Here is a 19,113-nt window from a genome sequence, read left to right on the forward strand (position 1 = left end):
TTGTTATTGTATGAATAATATAAAAGCCTACTTAAATGCACAATCCAAGGTTGTATAGTGATGACAACAAGCCAAATTAAAGCTACAGATGTGATAACACTCTTTCTTATTGTGGAAAGTCTGTGAAGTGTATGTTCTGAATCAACACAAATGGCCATTTATTAAGGATAGACTACATATATTTGGCACAACCTCAATAGTATAATAGCTTAATTTGAATGGTAATTCTCCAGACTGCTGCCTGGCCACTGAGTTCAGGCAGATGTAGTGAACTGATGACTCTAAAGCACTCACAGGCAGTGGTGGAGTCCCCACTGAAGCACAAGCCTGAGGGTCATTTTGACCTGTCCTGAGGTTGAGCAATGATATTAAAATCAGGAACAAGTAGATAAAACTCCAAATGCAAGCATCAAGCAAACTGCCACCATCAACTATTAAGAGCATTATCTTTCTGCAATTTTGTAGACTCCACAAAGATGCACACATGCAACCTGCACCCTTCTCTCATCAAAGGAAGCAAAGTCTACCTGCTTCTATATGCATAATATTAGACAAATCACCCACCATTACATAATAAAGGATTGGTGGAGAGAGCAATAATAAAAAGGATAGATAATGTATTTGAAGAAATAGGTGTCAGGACTGTCAAAAACAGGTATATCAGTATTTTGCACATGTCTCAACTCTGTATATTTTTATATATTTTATTTATTGTTTACTCTATTTAATTTGTAAAATATGTGTACACACACACACACACACACACACACACACACACACACACACACACACACACACGTAGAAAAATATTTAGTATACACATCCAGAAATGCATATACTATTATATATTGTACATATATTTATTAGTTTCAGATGTAGCCATTCTTGTATTTTGCTTGTTTACATTATTGTATTTTGCACAACTCTGTTGCTTGTGAAGCTCGCACACAAAAATTTCACTCACGTGTACTGTACCAATGTACCTGCACATGTGATGTGACAATAAAAGTGACAATAAAAGTGATTTGATTTGATTTGATTATTGGAGCTTTCAGTTTAAGCTCAAGGGTTATTTTTTTGTTTGTTTTTAAGGACAGATTTTGCAGTTTGTAGCTCTTATCGGTGTACTACAAATAACCCATCAAATTAAATTTATTATGGGCATGATATTCAGTCAAACAGAATCTAATATTCTGACACATGGGGTTATCATGCAAGATTAGCAGTCTGTTGGTTTGGTGAACAGAGTGGCCTGGAATGGAGTGAAATTCGAGGCCTAAATTATTGTTGCAGTCTGTCTCTGTTCACAGTTAATTCATCTTCTTTCAAATGGTAGCCACACTCACGAGGACGTATGCAGGAAGCATGAAGAGTTAGGCATATTATATAAAATAAACACAAAAAACCCTTTCATTTCTTTGACAGATAGATTTCCATTCTCATATGAAGCCATGACACAAAGCTGCTAAGGGCATTAACATTTAATCAGGTGGCAGAATCACTTCAGGCTATGTGAGCCCCTGTTTTCCTATGAAGAAAGTGAAGACATGAAACATTTGCAGCTAAAGTCAAAAGTTCACTCCGTTTCATCCTCGACACCTTGCCAGTTACATTTTTAAGCAGTATTTGTGACCTGTCTTATGGACCTGATTGTGAAGCAGCTCTCTAAAGTGTGAACTTAACAGATTCTTTGCCCTTGAGCTCACAAGACTGACAGTGAGGGGAAGTCGAGACATTTCAAATAAGTCTTTATCCTTGCCTAGAGAGGCGTTCTGTAACCAAAATCATTCCTCTCTACCACACCCAATCCCCACAAGCTTTTTTCCTCCCCAATCAGGGTGTGACTCAGCAGCAAGTTTTGCCTACGGAACAGAATGTACACTCACTCACACACGCGCGCTTTCCTTTTCACCGATTCCAATGATGGCTGTGGGCTCTCTGTGTAAAGATGACAAGTTGGCAGAAGGATTTACATTTTTGCCTAATTCATAAAAGACTGCAAACCACAGACAAACCTCAAGTTCTTCAATCGCTACAGCTTAGTGGTGCCCGAGCAAAATTACTTTCTATGGAAAACTGAAAACAACTGTGGTATAACAAAGTAAACCAAACAAAAACGTTCCTTTTAATGCAACCCTTGTCCACCAAATTCAACTGCAGTACTTAATCAGAGTCACTTCAAAAACACAATCACCATGACTATAGAAAAAAAGAACAGTGATGTAGCTGTGACATAACATGAACTTTCATTTTAATTTAAACTGCTGTTAACTTCAAAACTGGTCCAGGCAAGAAAGTTTTTTTCATGTCACAACCTGAGGAAAAATTCTTGCAAATCAGTGTGAAAGAGAGGTGATTGGCTGTTAAGTACATCAGAGAGCCAGCAGGGCAGAAGCTTTCAATATTGACCCAGTTTGCACTTGGCTGATCCCTGTGTCATCTGTCTTAACTGTAACATGAAGGGGATTTCTGACACACAAATGAATTCATTGTATTAAAAATAAAATAAAACAAAAAATAAAAAACTGCTCATAGACAGATTGTCATAATATGCAAAAACAATACATCAAACAGCCTCAGAGAGTCAAATACATAACCTACCTGTAGAAATGTGTTGAGGGGTATGTAGGACTAGCCTGTCTTCCCTCTCTCTTCTCGGTTTAAATCCAGTGTTGCATTTTTTCAGATGCCCTCATGACTGGTGGAATACTGCTCCTGGGGTTTTAAAAAAAAAAAAAAAAAAAAAAAAAAAAAAAAAAAAAAAAAAAGAGGCAAAAACAAACAAATAAAATTTTGGGTGGGATATTTTAGACACTATGATTATCAATTTGATCTCGTATCATTAGCTTCACTCTGAAAGTGCCTACTTTGTCAACCATTTAGTATTTTTTCCCCCATTTCACAACATTTTACAGTCTCAACAAGCATCTGAACTACATTTTATATCATCTTCCTTACTCTAGAGTACCAAAGGGTTGTTCATTGGCTCATAAAACAAGAAAGGAGGAAAGTAATATTTACCAGTAAGAACCATAAGGAATTCTTTACAGCCATAGGTGTAGTGCTCACAGAGTGTACGGTAACAAAGGTCACTAAATCATCACTGAGCGTAAATAATCAAAAGTGTCATGTAAAAATTTAATTTCGATTGATTGATTCATCAGGTCAACAGCATATATATGAGATACACTAAATTATAACTGTAACCATGCCATAGGTGGACTCTGGAACTGAAACAAATAGCATGACACATCTGATAACAGCAGATGGTGAAATGACTCAACAGCCAATGAAAATCTTTGTAGTGATAGATACTTATTATGTTCTCAGTTTCGGGAAAGATGGCAATGTAATTTCCATAACAAAAACAGAAAATTTAGCGGAAATGTAATCTGTGTACATTTTCTCAAAAAGGCGGGCTTGAGATGTTTTTTGCCTTAAAATGCTCATTGGTATAACTTTATTCAGTGCAGCAGTAAAAATACAGGCACCATCTTCATGGATCCACAGTCTACCTTTATGCAGAACGACAGATACAAAAACCATGTTCGTGTTGAGTGATTTTCTACACCCACTTGGCCATTTTCACAGGGAGCTCGAGGTCTATGCCAGACTACAGTCAGCTGACAACATCTCAGGCTAGATATCCGAGCATTTTATATGAAGAAGTGCTTCCTATTTTGCAGACAAATGCATCTTCTTTCAAATACATGAGTTCAAGGACGCTACATACAGTGCTTATGGACACAAGCTTTTGCAAGCACACCCACAAGCAAGCATAATATTTTGTTTTCATCCACGTACACACACAGTATTACACATATAGTCGATTCACACATACACATCAAATCTGAGAGAGTTGTTCTGACAGCAGAGCGCTGTCAGCTACTGGGCTTTATTTCGTTCTGACAAGCAGGTGGAACAGCATCAACTACCAGTGAATCCAACCTCACCCACAACTACATAATCGTTTTGAGACGGGCACACAATAAAAATCAATTGTTGTCTCGGACAATCAAGATTTACAGTAGATCTGTTATTTAGGACACAAATGACACTGTGACCTTTTTGTTTGAGCAACCGAATTCCTGTGTCTAATCAAACTGGAATGAGTCCTTTCCTCATCTCCTCTGCCTCCCACATTACAGCCATTTTTACCCTTCTCTCTCTCTCTCTCTGTCTTATTGGTTAACCCCCACTACTTCCTCCTTTCTCTTTTTGATGGTGCCGAGTGGCAGATTGGACGCTCAAAGGAACCACATTCAATAATAAAACAGGGAGAGGGGATTCAGAGATGAGAGAAGAGAGATAAAAATGTATTGTGCCCCTTCTGAGTGTCCCTGAATGATTTATAACACAACTGACGCTTGCATGAGCCTCTGGGAAAGTTGTGGCTGCACTTCTCCTCCTCCTCGCTTACTCCACCCTGCCTGGCATTTATGACCAAGCAACAATGAAAAGAAAAATATGTACAGTCTATGTAGTGGGAATAAGTATAACAGTACAGGTTTATTTGCATCTTTTATTTGAGTCTTCGAGTTCTTGACGAGGTCAGTTTTATTTGATGGACTGATAAGAACATAAAGGCAGCATTGTGAGTGTTTTAAAGAGGTTTCGATTGTCTTCACTTTGAAATAAAATAATACATTTTATACTGATTTACTGTACTGTGTGAGCTATATAAGGGCTTTTAAAATACACTACTTTGAAATGAGTCAAAATCTTGTTCAGTTAATTATGTGACATGGCTGTACAAATTGTAATAATTTCATTGAAACAATCTTTTATCAAATTGGATTGCTGATTAATTATCTGTTAACTGAGCAATTAGTTAATGGATTAAGGGTTAGAGGTATAAACACAGAAAATGCATGCAGACTGTAAAGATACTTCATTTGAATAAAAAAAAAACATGAATATTTTATGTACAGTACAAAAATGAAGAATAAATCAGCAGAATGAGTTACAATAGATAAACCCTGTTGTCACAAGCGAACATAATCGAGTCTTAAGGCAATTTTGTAAATACTGGTCCTTTACACATTTTATGTGAATGAAACAGAAAAGAGGTCATATTAAATTTAAAAAAAATGAAAGTTAAACTGGAATGTCTCCTGGCCTGGTGGCTGAGAAGCATACTGCTGCAATGCTAACCAAATGTTTCAGAGCATTCAGTGGATGTGCATACATGTGAGTCGTGGTGTTGGAGGAAAAGAGAAGGTTATAAAGGTTAGCGGGCCAGCTGCAGCATGACATGATGAAATGTGCTTTAACAAAGAAAAAAAAACAAAAAAAAACAAAAAAAACCAAAAGAAAAACCAACAGAAAAATGGCTGAGACTAAGGCACAGAGCATGTGGTAATCACTTAAACAGTAAAGTTAAAAAAAAAAAAGGGGTTAGGGATATTGTGGGTTTGTAGAAGATAAGTTAAAGAGTGTGACAGCCCATGTGAAAAGTTTCTGATTTTAAGGCTCTTAACTAGTCCATGCTCACCTGTACAAACATAAATGAGTGAAATACTAATCAAATTACTTCTTATTCCAAGTTCAGAAGAATTAAGGTAACGTATGCTCTGGAAAACATGCATAACAGCATCTCTGACATTCTATGTTAACATTCTTTCATAAACTTCATTAGTGTATTGCCTAGAAATCAAAATCCTGAAATCCATCTCTTACTTTCTGTTCCTCCTGTTATGACACACTGTGATATGAATCAGAAATCTTGAGTCACATGTTGTCAATTTCCAAGACACAACTTGGCCAACAAAAACTGCTTCAACCGCCTAACATTGCATTTCTTATTTTTGGTTGAAAAAAATAAAAAAGAAAACAAAAAAAGAAAAACTGCTTTCAAGGGGATTGGCCAAACAATTCATCAAGTGAGATGTCAGGGTGTCAAACATGGACTTTGTCCAACTTTAATCCCCTTTTAGTTTCAGTTTTTAGATGTAAAAACAAAATGTCACAAAACTGATTGTAGACGTTATAAACAATGACATCACTTCCTTCATGAAAACCTGGGGAATTTTGTGCAATCTAAGAACTGAAAGCACGAGAAATGGTGTCAGTAGCCAACTTTTGAATTATGTGCATAATTGGAGCACTAAAAACCAGTTAGGCTAGTTTGATAGTTCATCCTTCTTTTTTGAGTGTTGATTTTCCTAAATTTAAATGAATGACACTAATACTCAGAGTTTACAAATGTAATCAATGACTCCCAGTGTGGCTGAGGATGACTGAGGTGGGTTTTTGATGAGTCATTTTGGAGTTGTGCTTAAAATCATGTCCCATAGTGACACACCGCTTTATTTAAAGCCGAGGCAACCAAAATGCGAGGCTATTTCAACAACACGAAAAATTCTTCCCGGATGAAAATAAACTAATCCAGCGAGATAGAAAGAAACTAAACATTATGTTCTGATTATTCTGCCAGGGTGGCATGGTGTGGATTTTTATAGCAGTGACTCATTTTCACACAGTGAAGAATACACACATACACATACATAGTTTATGCTGTAAAGCAGGATTTGGAGACTTCAGGGCAGCTCTCATCTCAAGAGCTTAGTGGCACTACTGAGACATGCATGCATACAAACGCACACAAGACTGTTACCTTCTCAGATTAGTTTTAAGCCTAATGCCAACATAAATGTAGGCGTTGGTGGATTGAGGGACAAATACTAGACAAATAAGTGGCCCATCCACCGACCTAAACCCTGGGCCAATTCTTACTCATTAGTTTATTTGAAGTGATTCGCTCTTGTTGCCTTAAAGCAACAACAGCTCAGAACCTTACAGTGGGTACTTTATTTGTGCTTTAGATGACTTATGATGAACTCTGCACAGATTACTTTGATGGACCTCTACATTTCTATCTCGCTTAAGCACCGTGGGGATGAAGTACAGATTAGAGATGAGCTAGTGTGCCTACGATCGTGACTTAAACTAATGCAGAGACAACAAATGTAATCGGCAGCTTTATCAGCAGAATGGGGGGTTTTTTTTGTTTGTTTTTGGGGGGTTTCCATTGTGTGAATGGAAAAAAAAAAATGTGGAAGACTTTTGGTCAGTAATCACATCCTTAAAGAAAAAAGGGAAAAAACTAAGTCCCCACTCTATAAAAAACTATGTCTGGATCGCCATAACTTTCACAGGAAGCATTTTAAAAATCATGCATAGGGCTAGAAAAGGCTCCGTGGCATTTGTCAGCTCTAGGTAAGATTGTCTGTTTACTACTGTGTGAGGGGGAGGGGGAAAAAAAGAAGAAGAAGTGTTGTTATGCTTCCTACCACTGATTACCCTGAAAATTCACATAATGTAAAATAAGGATGCAAGGATAGGGGAAAAAACATCTGCAGAAGTCTTGATTTGACTGGCCAAAAACCCTCACAAAAAAACCCAACAAAAAACAAAGGATTCATGTTCCCTGTAACACAAACACTAAATAAGAATGGTGTTAACAGAAGCGCAAGATGAAAACATTTTTAAAGTATACTCCAAATAATATCAGCTGGATGTTCCACAACACTTGTGGATGATATTCTGCAGTCACATGATTTAAACTATTTAGAGGGGGGCAAAAAGGCACCGCTCAACAACAAAACTGTATTCCAGCTGTGAAACATAGTGGAGGCCAATATCATGGCTTGCTACCCCAGGGCCTGGATGCTTTGCAATAACTGAAGAAACTTTTAATTCAAATCTGAATCAAGAAATTTTACAAAAAAAAAAAATGTCAGGGGAGCAGTCCATGACCCTAAAACGTCAGAGAGGGTGAGTGATGCAAGACAATTACCCAAAACTCAAAAGCAAATGAACAACACGATGATTTAAAGAAAAAGAGAGCACAAGAGAGACAAATGTCTTGTTTACCAATGGCCGCTGTGCCATGACCTGAAGAGAGCTTGTCAATCAAGTCATCCAATAAATAAGCCAAACCCATATTTTACAAAGATGATTTCTCATCAAAACAGCTTGGGTTCACTATATTTTGTTAGTAATCAATGCCAAAAACTGGTTATTCCAAATGGTAAAGGATTCAAAAACGTTTGTTCTTGCAAATACACTGCCAGAATACATAACAAAAACAGGTTTAAGAACCAGCATTTAGACAGAAGATAATGTCACTGGGTCACTAATGGTGGTGTATAAAGTGCGCAATACTGTGTCTCCAGACAGCTTTTTTGATCATTCAAGACAGAAAACTTTGAATAAATCTCTAATTGTAAAATAATGCCACCCAAATGTTCCCGGTCACTACTGTCATTAACACATGTTGATAATCTTAAATTCTTTCAGCCTTTAAAAGATATTCACTGTTAAAATGCATTTTCAAAACAGCCATGAAAGTCCCTGAAAGACAATGCTTCAAAGCGTCACTCTGTGCTGTACTCTTATTGAAGTGAAATTGAAGGCTGATACCCATATCTTCCAAAAGGTCAAAGCGCAAGTATGTGTAAATTGTGTGTGACGTGGGTCCAGTGTTTTGAGTGAGTCTAGTGTATAAGAGATAATGTTACCAGCACATTGCTGCAGCTACTGTGAAGTACATCCCGAAAGGGGTGATTAAGTTACTGTAATCAACCATAAAGTGCCAAGACATGCCAATTCACTGTAACCAAAATAAGGTCCTGGTTCATCCAATATTACCATAGTGTTACCCAGTCCCTCTATTTAAGCAGAATTGGTCAGAACAGAACCTAAGACTTTAGTTATCTACTAGCAACGAATGCTATGAAATTTATTCCATTGCTTCATTTATGTTTATGCTCTTACACAATACTGAAGTTGAAATCCTGCCTCTGAAAGAGGCATATTGTACTTTATATAAGCCTGCAATTATTGCAATTTCAATAATTTTAAAAATTCGGATTCAGGGGCACCTCCAGCAACAATGGCCCTAATGTTACTCGCAATGTCTATTACAGTAGAACGGCTCTCAATAGTCCCAAGTTACACAATGCACACTTGTGACAAAGCAGAGGAGGACGGCCCTTTTGTGTCTTACAGCTTTGTAGGTCAATGGCAATTTTAATCTCCACATTGATGTAGAAAAGCCATTTTCAATTATGTAGACCTACAGAGTGTTATGTAATGAGAATGGAACAAGCACAACCAAGACACATAAAAGCCTTCACACATGAGAATGATTTGGAGGCCTATTATATCTTTGGCTTTGGGCCTCTTAGACTTGAGAGGCCTAAAAACTTAATCTAATCTAAGACGTGGAGAGAGTAGTGATGAAAATGTATTGAAAATTTCAATAAACAAACAGTTAATTCATTTCTAAAGTAACTGAATGAAAAATAAAAAGATTTTCAGATAGAAACATTTTGCATTTAATTCCATGTAAATTTAAATCTTAAATTTAAAAAAGGTTTAATTTCTGTTTGACAATGTGTATTGGAATAAAAAAGTAAATGCAGGACAAAAAGAGTTCTGTGAAGATAGAAATGTTGGTTTGCTAAAAATAAAGTCATTACTTCTGATTGTTTGCACTGGAAAAACTGCTTCTATCCATCTCGGCACAGTGAACGATAAAGCCAGCAAAATCAAATCACACAGATAATCTAACATAAGTCTCAGCATATACAAGGATCATCTTTGAAATGTTCTTTCCAAGACCTAAAAGTTCAGAGGAGATTATTCTGAGTTGCTTTGAAACATTTTTCCATCCAAGAAGCTACAAAAGTATTTTATCCTAATTTGGAGTCTTGTAAAGCAAATTCACAGTACCCAAGCCTCTCTATACGAGTGATTTTCATTTGTACTGAGGTAATGAAGTAGCCGACCTGTGTGGTATCTAAAACATCCCCCAATTAATGCATCACCAGCATACCTTGTGCGTTGGACACATGTGCACTTGTCTGAAAATGGTAATGAAAGCTAGGCATACTCACACATATGCAGGCACACAAACATACGCACAGCACTGGTCACACTCATTCTGCTGCACAAAGACCATCCTTCATTCACTGTGAAAGCTTTTTCAGAGAAATCCCATGAATACAGAGGGGTCGGTCTGTGTGTCTGTCCCTCTAGAGCAAAGCCTGGAGTTTTCTCATTAAAGCCATTCATCCTCTCTGGCAACTATCTGTGCTAGTGCCTTTTCAGCTGAACATTTTCTTCCAACCCTGTCAATAGTGTGTGTGGTCTACTGTCTTGTTTTTTTCCCCCCAAACTCACAGTCTCTCTCACACACTGTCTTTTTCCAAACCCCTCCTCCCTAAATAAATACAAACACAGACACACAGACACACAGACACACACACACACACACACACACACACACACACTGAAACAAGTAAACACACTAAGAGCAGTGTCACAGAGCCCCATCACCAGGCTGCTAAATTATTCAACAGTCCCTCACAGCCAATTTTGCACATAAGAGAAAGTAAAAGGTGAAGAGCAGGAGGTTTATCTGTGGGCACGTCTGGCTGGGAGCTGTAGGATCAACAGGTTACAACCACACACACAACAAAGAAAGAAGTAGAGATGACGAGCAGGAGAAGAAAGCATTTAACTACAAAAGCTCAGTATTGAAGCTGTATTAATGAAAACAAGAACAGCAATTTAATGCATTTAATTGGCAATTTAAAATGTTGCCTCTCTCTCAGAAATATATGGAAGGTGGTGAGACCACCATTTTCATTGGAATAGGTTTTGTTCTGAACAGATTTCTGGTTTTAAACTTATTCAATCCTAACTGAACAATTCTAAAGTTTGCACCAAAAAAGTAAAGAACCACCCCAGCTGCTTTAAAAAAAATCCAAGCAAGAGTTAGAAGTTCTGTTTTTATTTTTAATTCCCAACAGAATAAAACATATTTCTAAATGTAAACTGCAGCACAGGATTTTCAGTTGTTTTTTTTATCTGACAGCTGCATTCACCACTGTTATCTTGATAGTTTTAAACGATAACTATGCCATACTGTGAAATATCTGCATAGATAATCTAGAGTTCAATAGTTAATTTTCCCCTTAATGAGGAAAAATATACACAGAAAATCTGATCTCAATACGGTAATAAAAACTTATTAAAGTATCAGAAAATATGTGTGAGAGCTCAGGTAGTATATGCACATTTCTACAAGTGGATAACATAACATTCAGAGGAATGGAAAATTAGGACCAAAATTTGTGACTGCTATGAGGGTAGGGTGACTGCTCCTATAATGCAATGGCCTTGTAAATATTTTACACCTAGACAGACATTCATTTCATAGTTGTGGTGCTTTTTGGCCAGTGTAGGCAACAGCAAATCAGTGTACTTGACTTCTTTATGGCACTTTTATGTTTGTCAGACATTCGGTTTGTCTGAGGATCCCACATCAAATATTTCCATGTAAATATTTTATCTACAAACTAAATCAGAACATCTGACAACTACTCACCTCACACTGGCTTTAAAAAACTGAACAGGCAGGAAGCTATAGCACGTTTTGTTTGTTTGTTTGTTTTTTTGCGAGAACAAATTGCATCTTCCTTTGCAACAGTTTAAGTAAAGGTTTCTATTTACAGTTCAAATAAACAAAACTGATATGAAAAAAGCAAAGGGATTAAAGAGGTTAAAGATGGGCTATTAAAAGAATTGAGAACAAAAAAAGAAGGACAGGGAAGCATGCAGTCAACAAGGCCAACAAAGCACGAGACAACAGAGTTATTGAACTTTGACATCAAACACAGACACACCTTTGTTCCACTTTAAGGTGGATGAAAACATAACAGGATTTTTATTACTCTTTTCTACACATACAGACAGTGCCAGAGAATGAAGACTGTGTTTTGATATTTATGTTTTTTGAAGTAAAAATCTTCAGCACTTTCAACTTTGTTGTAATTTAATATTGATTTTGGTGTTTAATAAAGTATAGGCTCTAAAATTTTAACTAAAGAGAATAAATCTGTTTCTTTAACTGTTAAGATTCAGTATTAACACAGACATATGTCAAAATATAACCTTTTAGGAACTGGTATTACCATAACCAGTATAAAAATATTTTGAATCTTACCTAATCTCAGAAACAGTTAAGCTCCAGTGTGCTATTTTATGACCCTTACAGCTGCGTCATGGCAGCTTTCTGTTGTATATTTTATCTTCTATGACGTGCCTGCAATTAAAACATGTCTAAATGTGGGAGGTCCATGTTTATGTAATTCCTTTTCTCCTGGGCAATCATTTTGGTCAAACTCTATTTTTTTGAAAACCCTCGTAGGCCCTGCACAGGATCAGTTCATTATTTTAAAAGCACGACTCCACCAGCGCCACCTCCTCTAAGCTGACTCACTGAACAAACACCAACATGCACATGTTGGATTTATGCAAATTATATCCAAAACATTCAATTAATCTGAAGCGGTTTGCAGGGTTTGCGCGCACCTTAGCAACAATGGCTTACTCATGGTCCCCAGGAGAACGTGATGTTAATAAATAAATATAAATACAACCATAAAATAATACTTGAATTAGCCCCAGGGCTCACACTAACCTAGATATTCTCTTTTTAGTTTGGACAAAATTTGTACGCTGGCTTTGGGCTGTGTGTCAGTATGAGTATGTACAGTATGAGTCAGTAAAAGTACACTTTCCTGTATGTGTATACAGACAGAGGCAATATGTGCTAATAATGGGTCTTTTGATTAAAATGAGAGAAAGATTGATGGCAGATATTAAGAGAGGATAAAAGAGGTCTCTGTCTCTAGAGCTCATAATAATGTTTGGTCTTAGTGAAGTAACTGGTGAAATGAAAGTAATTGCATCCTTCTTCAGAAATGAAGAAGCCTCTTGGATGAGAGGTGAAACCATTTTTGCAAACCTAAAGTCCATTTGGCTTCTTTTGTAAAGCTCTTAAGACTAATTGCATCTTTATTTGATGGACTGTATTCATCTATGTTTTTACACAGCATTTTGTCTTGAGACCCCTTCAAACAAAACACATTTTAAAAATGTCTCCAAATTATGATTAATTCAAGAACTCTACGACTTGATAACTGTACCTTTGTGGTCTGAAGTCACAAGTGACTTAATTTATGGCCCAGAGTAATTAGAAAAATGTGCCTCTCAAAAGTATTTGTTTTTCTTTTTTAATTGGCACTTTCCAGACACTAAACAACACAGATCAAATTCCTTTAAAACACCATTGCCTTTTAGGGAAGTTTCAAAAACATCACAAGAGTGAAAGCACAGATGGTATTAAAATGACTGCATCACTTTAAAACTGAAATAAACAACTTTTCACTGATGGGATTAGTTACACCTGTGTTTTTCTTGCTGTGAAGTGTTAGGATGTCCAGGAACAGATAAACAGACAACAGCTGTAGTCCAAAACAGTTTCTCCACAAAATTACCATTAGTAGATTGTTGATGAAGCCCTTTATCATTTGCAAATCCTTTCATTTTATCTTTTACTTAGACACTTTTATCTCTTTTAATATGCTTTGTCAGTTGTCTTATATAATTAACTTTACAATTATGTGAACTGAAAAGATTATTTGGTTTGCCTCAGAAGCATTTATATTTTTGTATGAAACTCCTGAGGGTGGAGAGCTGCATCGATCAACTGACAAAGTCCTCCAGCAGCTCTTGTAACTATAATGGGAGCAAAGGATAAAGTAAGGTGACATCATTACAAAGTGTGGAGTGGGAGTGGTGCTTAAGGTGAACCAATGGCTTGGGCAAAACATTTGACTGTAACATGAGTCTTCTTTCAATCCTGGCAATAATTGTTCAAGTTCAAAGCATGTTTAAGTTCCATAACAGTAAGGTCAAGGCACAGACAGATGATCGCATCCTGCTGGGGGCATCAGATCAGAAAACAGTTCACTATGTAGCCCAAAAGGGCATGGACTAACAATGGCTTGGTAAGAAGAAAGGGATGGGAATTCATACAAAAGAAAACAAAAACAAATAACACTTATGTCAGCCTACTTGTTGTTGCAAGAGATGTGGATTCCTGCTTAATAAGATTTATGATTTAAGTTCTTTTTCCTTTACGGAGCCATATTTGATTCATGTTGTTAGACAGTTTACAAACAGCAGAAGTCAAAACTCTGTCATAGGTCTTAAATCAAGAATGCTATCCTTTCATTGTTTTGTTTTGTTTAATGGATTTCTGTATCCTGAAATGATCTTCCACTCAATTACATATCAAGATACCAGCATTTTGCAAAACATTTTGCTTCATCTTCAAATTTGTTATGACCTGCTCAGGTGATAGTCCAGCTAGCTAATGGGCCTGCACTATAGATATTAATGACAGGGTTGGGTGACTGAGGCCAGTCAAACAGAGCAACAAGGTGTAACCTGCAATCATCATCCCACAGACAAGCCTAATTTAATCCGTAAAACTCAATTGTGTGTCACCAAGTTTAGAGTATTTGTCAGACTCTGTCTACAGACTGTCAGGTGATGACACCTACTTCCAACTAACAAGCACAATCATAGCTCTCTAACCCCAGCAAATTACTTTTTAAAATTATTAAAGGTATTAGTGTCTTTGCATCTTTTACAGTTTTACAATGGAAAAAACCCATCTACGGCCATATTAATAGCTATAATTACCTGGTTGGAATATTCTAAATCTTAATATTGCAAACATTAAATTTTCTACAGTAAAACAGAAGCTACAACATTTTTAGCAGCTTCTAAATAAGGAATCAAAACTTTTACATCATTTATGTTTTGAAATTTAAACACTAAATTGATTTATAGATTTTCACAGGCAAATGTATAACGTGGTAAGTGAGGGTAAGCATAATTTGAGAAAAAAAATCCTTCCACATGGGCAACCTGTAATTTCTATGGTTTTGATTCACCTAAGACAGGTCCAAGCAAAAAGCCCGAAGACAACCATAAAAAAGGGTATGGAATGATTGCATGCTATGCCAAGGATGATGGCATTTGGTTTTGAACCACACTGAATCAAAATTTTAACTGGTTCTTCTTCTGCACATGCTCCATTCCTCTCCCTAGTTTCAAAAAAAATTGTTTTTATTGTAATCTTTTAATGTATTCTTGCTCATACAAATAGATTGACAAACACATAACTGTATACATATATCTGCCCTGTATCTCACCTTGAAACAAAAAAAGCATGTATTTCAGACGATTTCCACTTCACTAGGCCTCTACTGCTTTTGAATGCTTTAACAAAAGTGGCATAACCAAAAAACTACAGTCACATGAGCAGAGCAAATTATTCTTTCAGAGTATAGTATGAAGGACATTTACTGTAATGATGTCATGACTAAATATATACCCATAGTTTGCCTATGATAATGGGTGGGTGAAAGGCAAATCATGGGGCCCAGCACGTTGATATTTTTCCACCATGTTTTCACACCTAAAGAAATCAACTGAACCAAGACCCATAGTTTTCAATTTACACAAGTCGAAAATGATATTACAGTTACTGTGTGAAATGCTTAAAATGTTCATTTTAAAAGCCATTTCTGGTGCTAATGTAGTTTAGGTAAGAAAATAGGAAAGTAACAAATTTACTTTGAAGTAAAACCAGGACTTTGTGTGTCTTTAAATCATTAGGGGAAAAATCCCTTTTTTGATTCACAAAAAAAGGAAAACAATTAGGCGTAAATGCCTTTTGGTCAAAGAGGTCTCAGCATTCAGGTACCAAGCTGTTACTGGCACTCTGTGACACACTGGACTGCTTTTGGTTGTAAACTGGTATAAACGTGTGTAACATCCACCGCCATTGGGCATATCTATGCAGGCTCAGCTGGGGCTGGATGACTAGATAGGCCATATCGACTAGGCAATAACCATGGGACTGTTTATGACACTATCAATTCTCAACTGTATTGATTTTCATTGTGGTTGAAAAAAATATTCTTCCGTTCCACACATAAACACACAAGAGCTGTGGATAGTTGCTCAGGTGGTAGAGTGGATTGTCCACTAATTATTTGATACCCAGCTCCTTTACATGCCAATGGGCAAGAGACTTGAACACTCTTTGCTCTTTGAGTCTCTTAGCAATAGCCTTCACTAGGCATGTCCTTGAGACCACAGTAACAAGTGGTAGTGGTCAGATGCCCACACCAGACAGTGAATCATCCAACTGCTGTAGCCCCATTCTGCTTTCCCAAAAGGCCATGCAAAATGCATGAGCTTGAACGTATGAGAAAATGCTCACACACAAACACTTTGTACATAAACACAGTCACACAAGAATACACAGTCACTACATGAAAGTATAGTCACTGAGGAAGGTGCACGAAAACACACAGACAGGGATTTTAACTTGTGGAAGTACACATCAGCTGATCTAGTTTTAAATGTGCGCATGCACATGTATAGTGAGGGGCTGAGTTGAGTGAAGTGCTACTCTAAAGCCCAACAGGATTTTCCAATCAAGCAGCAGAAAGATTAATAGAGGCCTACTGCATGCTTTATGGTGAAAGCCGTGCAAAAGAGAAGTCATTACACTGAGTAGGACATGTAGCCGCTACTTGCTGAGTTTTGTTCATAATGAAATTTTAATAAGAGCAAAATTTAATAGGCAAGTTGAGCTGCCATTAGCTGGGAATGACTGGAGCTCCAGTGCCATCATTGGAACTCAAACTACTACGGTCTTTGCATATGAGCATTTGCCTCCAACAGGGTGAGTGAATCAGATTTCCCTAAATTCTGTAATCTGGTGCAAGAGACTTAGAACAAAGATTCAGATTCCTTGCCTGGAGAAGTATCTTAATCTTTTCAGTGGCCTTCTTTTCTTAATCTGCCGAGCAAGGTTTGTCGAATTCAGAGCAATACTGCCTTCTTTTCAGACAAAGCCAAAGCAATGAACATGAGTCTACACTAAATCTCACAGCTCAGTGAATGGATTCCATTTAAGACTCCTATGTGGGACAGATGAGACACTCTTTCTGACTTTCTTGAAGGCCGTGTTCTTGGAGGAATAGCGATGATGTCATGCAGTCTTTTGTTGAGGCCTCATGGGATGTTGCATATCACAGTTATACATTAATGGGTAGGCCTCCCAAAGATGTCAGCCTTATAATAGACTGAATAAAGCCGTCCTGCAAGCGCTAGCGTACCACTGCCGTTAACCGTGAAAAAACCAAAATAATGATTAAAAAAAAAAAATTATAAGGAGTAGGGCCATAAGAGGTGTGTGTCAAAGCCTGCATGTTGTTCTAGACAAACACAACAAACTTTGCTTGCTCATGTCACAGTGCCTCAACTGATTTAGTTTTATGTTAATGAGAATCAAAGGGAACATGTATTTTTCTTGATTGATAATCTGTCAAAAGTATGTCTCAGTGCATACAACACATCAGGAGAAACAGAACCTATAACCTTTTTTTCTTTACTCTGCCTTTTAAAAAGAAAAGACAGCATGCTAAAGTAAAATGAAAGAGAAAGATGAAGGGAGGAAATTAAGCAGAGGAAACCCCAAAAAGGAAACATGCATCTAGGCCACTGAGTCATTTCCCGTGTGTTTTGCTTTTTCCTCTTCTTTTTTCAAATATACACTGACAGTATAAATTATGTACATCATCATTGGAGTTTACACAGAGTGGGAGAGGGCCCATGGGTTTTAAGCTTTAGGATTTCAGCTTTTATCCCCTGTAAAGTCTGCCCGCAATTAATCTGGGAATTAATTCAGGTTCAGAACTTAGCCTCCCCCTTTCCTCTTTTAGATCTTTACTGATTCATCCAAGCCTCTTTTACTCACACTCAAAAAAAAAAAAAAAAAAAAAACCGACATGGGGAATAAATGTGATATCTTCCCCATGGAGGCCAGATTTTACCCATACAAATAACTTAAAGGTAGCACCAATGTTATAGAGAATTTTATTTAAAAAGTTAATGATTTGTATTTTTATGCCATATCGTGATGAGGATGGTTCTGCATATATGTGCATCTATTAAGGAGATGTGGTTGGTCTGGTCAATTATGAAGAGAAATAAAAAATAAGAAATTACGTAACACTTCCTGCTGCACTTAAATGGAACATGGTTCAGTGATCCAGCTGCAACAAGTGCTACCAGTAAACATTCTAAGTCGAGATTTTATGAAGTGCCTCGCAGTATTCAAGACTCAACAAGGTAGATGAGATCAGGAGTACAACCAGAACCATGCTCAACAGTTTCATCAACATTCACACGGTTCTGCACTTTGATTCTGTTCCCCAGGGCCAGAATGGCAGTGCTAAGTTTAACTATAATGACCTAAGCCATCCGAGGGAGGAGATTCATTGCAAAAGTCCTAATCTGTTGTATGTATTATTGTGCCAGTGCATGCCCACTCCAAGCTATTTCTATGTGGCTTTTTTGGCCACACCAGCAAAATTATGACTCCTAATTTGCCCTACATGCCAGAATTGAGTCCAAGTATATTTGTTCTGATTTTTACATAAATTATGTCCACTTATTTCTTTTCAGCTGTCTCTCAGAAATGAAACGACTGCCATTTTGCTGTTCTCAGTTTCACTTTGTATCTCCTCTTCTTGGAGGTGCAGGCACACACAAACACACATAGTGTAACAGAGTGCAGAGGAGAGCAACAAAAAAGCAGTCAGATACTCATCACAATAGGGGGCATCAGGTGACTCATAGCCTGTAAAAGCTACCCAGTGTTTTTTTTGGGTTTTTTTTAAAGGCTAAAGGTGTTAACAATCTTTTCACGCTTGTGTTTCATGTTCAAACAGTAAGGTTGGAAATGAAATGTAAAAGGGGGAAAGGTGTGGATATATAGGCAGCACGGTGGCACGGTGGTTAGCACTGTTGCCGCACAGCAAGAAGGTCCTGAGTTCAATTCCACCATCAGGCCGGGGTCTTTCTGTGTGGAGTTTGCATGTTCTCCCCGTGTTTGCGTGGGTTCTCTCCGGGTACTCCGGCTTCCTCCCACCGTCCAAAGACATGCAGCTTGTGGGGATAGGTTAATTGATTAATCCAAATTGTCACTAGGTGTGAATGTGTGAGTGAATGTGAGTGTGAATGGTTGTCTGTCCCTGTGTGTTAGCCCTGCGACAGACTGGCGACCTGTCCAGGGTGTACCCCGCCTTTCGCCCTATGACAGCTGGGATAGGCTCCAGTGCCCCCCGCGACCCTGAAAAGGATAAGCGGAAGCGAATGGATGGATGG

The 19,113-nt window shown here is 37.5% G+C and overlaps 1 protein-coding gene across 6 annotated transcripts in view; it reads right to left on the minus strand.

The window, feature by feature from the left end:
* taok3a (TAO kinase 3a) overlaps positions 1-19,113 on the minus strand; it is a 64,398-nt gene that overhangs the window by 37,558 nt on the left and 7,727 nt on the right. For 3 of the 6 annotated variants that reach the window (XM_086315226.1, XM_086315227.1, XM_086315228.1), the window contains exon 2: positions 2,602-2,715. The exons of 1 other annotated variant lie outside the window; for it this stretch is intronic. The gene's annotated coding sequence lies outside the window, so the exon portion shown is untranslated. Of the gene's footprint in view, positions 1-1,886; positions 1,939-2,601; positions 2,716-19,113 lie in introns of all 6 variants that reach the window. 2 more of the 6 variants (XM_086315230.1, XM_086315229.1) reach the window with 2 other exon arrangements.

The sequence above is a fragment of the Aulonocara sp. 'chitande type north' Nkhata Bay genome, linkage group LG12 (assembly GCF_057382095.1).
Source record: "Aulonocara sp. 'chitande type north' Nkhata Bay isolate Kocher_YH1m ecotype deep benthic linkage group LG12, A_spYH_male_GT1.1, whole genome shotgun sequence".
Lineage (NCBI taxonomy): Eukaryota > Metazoa > Chordata > Actinopteri > Cichliformes > Cichlidae > Aulonocara > Aulonocara sp. 'chitande type north' Nkhata Bay.